At 50.4% G+C, this 3,957-nt stretch overlaps 1 pseudogene; it reads right to left on the minus strand.

Annotated features, from left to right (window-relative positions):
• Positions 1–877: 877 nt before the first annotated feature.
• LOC124696818 lies at positions 878–3,116 on the minus strand (annotated as a pseudogene).
• Positions 3,117–3,957: the final 841 nt, after the last annotated feature.

Raw genomic sequence — 3,957 nt, forward strand, 5'->3', positions numbered from 1 at the left:
GGAAAGTTAAAGATAGTTTTGACTGGACGAAGTGTAAGTACGCGTACGTTGTACATTCCATATAGTGATCTCTCCATTGACAAAGTTAAAGATACTTTTTAGAAGAGGAAGTACGTATGTAGTGCATAAACACTACTATTGTAAGGCGAGCTTAACGCCGAAAACGGCCAAACGGAGGTCGAGCTACATGTAGCCCTTTATTTTTAAAAAATTGGAAATCATCGTTTTAAGTTTTAAAAAAATCTGAAAAAAAAATCCTGGATGTAGACAATGATGAAATCTACAAACTTGCAAAATCTCAATGTGATTTTTTTTTGTATTGTAGACTACATAAAAATGACAAAATTTGAAAGGTTTTATAGTTTTGAAATATGCACTATTCACTATTCTCATATTCACACATTTGTCATTTTTGTGTAGCCTAAAGTATTAAGAATTTCACATTGAGATTTTGCATGTTTGTAGATTCCATCATTGGCTACATTAAAGATTTTGTTTTCAGAATTTTTTAAAACTTAAAAATATGATTTCTAAAATTTTAAAAATAAAGAGCTACATGTAGCTCGGCTTCCATTTATCCACTCTCGCTTAACACACCATATTGGAGACATATTTTGGAGGATGGAGTTCCAGCCAGATTCCGAATATATAATTTGTGCACGAAATCATCTGAGAGTTAATACATACAAGCTGTACATCCGTAAGTATAATGATGATAAATCTACACACACTTGATTTCTTTCTTTGACTAAGCACGTACCAATACTAAACATCATCTCGGCTAGCTAGCTAACTAATCGAGTACCAAATTAGTTCAGAAGCAACAAGGATGGATGTTGTTGGACAGTTGGAGACTTGGAGCTAATGATCTAGGCAGCTACGGCAAGAAGCCGCTCTCGTCCATAGCAGCAGCAGGAGCGTCGTTGTCGTCGACGCAGGTCGCTCCGCACCTCCGGCACCGGCCCGGGACTGGCGGCGGCGGCGATGATGATGATGATGATGATGAGGAGTCGAGGATGGTGGCGCGGCAGGAGGGACAGGTGGCGTGTGCTCCGAGCCAGGTGTCGACGCAGGCGACGTGGATGTTAGCACTAATCTTGATTCATGTATCAGCATGTATTTTCGTTTGCATTTAGTTAGGTGCATTTGTTGCATTCAGTTATAGAGTCGGTAAGGTGTACGTGAGATACGTACAAATGCAGGCGAGTATTCAGCGGGAGGCGAGTAAGGCGAGATGCCGAGATAGCGCTGTGCGATGCGGCGTGTGATGGCGAGATGCCGAGGCCGGTTGAAGCTGCTGAACGAGTCCATGGTGATCCATCTATCTAGTTTGTTAGTGCATGAAGTAGTTAGCTAGTCGTGTGTGTGCATGCGGCCGAGTCTCTTGGATCCTGGAGTGATTCTAGGACATGAAGATTAAGTCAAGTGTTCAGTGTGCGTGAGTAAGTGCATGAGACTAGGTGGAGTTAGTGGGTGAGTGGCTCATGGCCGTGCATGTGTGCCTATTTAAGGCAGTGTAAGTATGTTTATTCAGCAAGGAGATTAGAGAGGAGAAAAGCTTGTGGCTGTGCGAGGCAGCGCAAGGCAAAAACTTCTGTGTCCCTGTCTTCCTTTCTTGTGTGAGTTGTGGGAGGCAACGTGAGGGAGAGGAAGAAGAGGGGCTGCGAGAGCAGCCCCGACATTTGGTATCAGAGCCAGCTGCGAGGTTCGAGGTCTTCATCATCGTCGAGCTGCGTCACGAGCGATGGAGGAAGGTGTGCTGCCCGGTAAGTTGCGCCACCGGCGGCAAGGAGGTGATGGCCATGGCGTGGAGACCATTGCCATGAAGAGTTCATCGTCCATGTCCGAGTCGTCGACAAGGTGCGTCATCGGCGGCAACATGGAGGAAGTCACCGGCGAGTTGCGGCACCGGCCGGTGGCGAACATGGAGGCGAGCCACCGGCGAGGTGCGGCACCGGCGGCGAACTTGCGGCATCGAGTGTGTCATGGCGGCACGCTCGTGGTGAGGGCTTAGGAGGTGCGTCTCTCGGCGAGGCCAGCGGCGACCAACAATCGGCGTGCAAGATGGCATTGGCGGTCATCTGCGAGGTGCACCGTTGACATCGACGTCCATGGGCTTCAAGAGAGAAATAAGAACAACAAGATTAGGGAGGTGATTGTTGGAACTAATCTTGTTAGTTAGTAGTTTATGATGTTAGAGCTAGCTGTATGCATGTCAACATGGCGTAGCGGCCGGAACAACAGCACAAAGAGTTAGTGTGTGCGCGTGAGTGGATCGGCAAGCCAGGAGATGAGTGCATGATGCATTGCTAGTTTACTTAGTCAAGAGTTATGTGTTTAGTTAGTGGCAGGCTACATGCATGGATCAAGATAGCCGAGCTGTGTGGCCGTTGCGTGAGCCGTGAGGATCGGTCTGCAAGTGCTAAACGTGTGGCTAGTTAGTGGAGTCATTAGTGGAGCATGTAGTTAGTGGGTTAGTGGCTGCGCGTTAGCCGTGTGAGTTTGGCTATATAAGCCACTGTAACCAGCCGAGTTGAGTTGTGGAGTGGAATACAGAAAAAGCACTATGTGCGTGTGCTGAAACTATTCGTGTGTATGTGTGCATCTTCTCCACCATGTTAACGTGTGTGTCTGGGCCAAAACTATCATTTGGTATTCGTGTGTATGTGTGCATCTTCTCCACCATGTTAACGTGTGTGTCTGGGCCAAAACTCTCAGTGGAAGGCGTGGCCGCACTGCGGCAGCACGCGGAGCTGCTCCCCGGCGGCGAAGTCGGCCAGGCAGATAGCGCACTGATCCTCCAGCCCTTCCCCTTGTCCAGAGCCAGAGGCAGCGGTGACGGGGAGCGCGTCGATGGCCTTCTTCTTCAAGCCTTTCCGAGGGAGGTGCGATCGAGAGTTGATGCCGGTGGTGGTAGAGGGGGAGGTGCGGTGAGCGCGGCGGCAGGCGCATCGCGCGACGAGGGCGAGGCCGACGACGCAGATGAGGGCGCAGAGGAGGGAGGCCAGGATGACCACCATGTCGGGGTCGATGGAGACCGTGGCCGAGGTCGAAGACGACGAGCTGGACGTGGGAGCTGGGGTGGTGGAGTGGATGAGGCTGGCAGGAGTCCGCATGGTGTGGCAACGAACTGGTTGTTTGACAGGTACCGACGGACGAGTGGTGAGGTAGCTGCTTAATTAGCTTGGCAACACTGACTACTACTGGTACCGCTCCGTGGGACGATAGACCTGCTTATATAGACGCCCCAAACCTCGTGTGATTGATTTACGCGTGTATTGCCTGCCGTCCCTTTTTAACACTTTCCATATGCTGAATTCCCACCACTAAACGACAAACAATATCATCGGTACGCCACTCCCTGCCTAAAATCCACTAATTTTCCGTCTTCGGCTCCTTTCCTACCCTGACGCCATGGCTCGCCCCACCACCGGCCTAACCGCCTCCGGCCAATGTTGCTCCGCCCCGCACTTTTCAAAACCCCACCACCATCGGTACGCCACTCCCTGCCCACCCCTCTAGGTCCAGAGATGAATGGTTCTTCTCCGGCGCCGACACGTCCCCACCGCCACCCCCACCCCTAAATTTATTGCTAGAATGTGTCGCATCCAGCTGTTTCATCCACTCCGACTCAACATCTTCCTTGTTGACGCCTTCACCACCGTGGACGGCCTCGGTTTCGTTGGCTCTGGCTTGGCCGGCCTCATCCCCATCCTTATCATTGGCTCTAACTTAGCTCGCTTGGGTAGGAACAAAGTGTAGTAGAAAACATGGAAGATGATAAGATGATGGGGAGAAGGGGATATGAGATAACATTGCGGAGGAGATGGAGAGAACTATGTGTGGGACCACATGGTTTGGACGCCCGTCAGACGGTCAAAGGTACGCACCAGGTCAATTGCCCAAGAGTGGTTTCGGCTTCCACTTGCATCCACAAAGTATAACCCACTCATGCGA

The sequence above is a fragment of the Lolium rigidum genome, chromosome 3 (genome assembly GCF_022539505.1).
Source record: "Lolium rigidum isolate FL_2022 chromosome 3, APGP_CSIRO_Lrig_0.1, whole genome shotgun sequence".
Lineage (NCBI taxonomy): Eukaryota > Viridiplantae > Streptophyta > Magnoliopsida > Poales > Poaceae > Lolium > Lolium rigidum.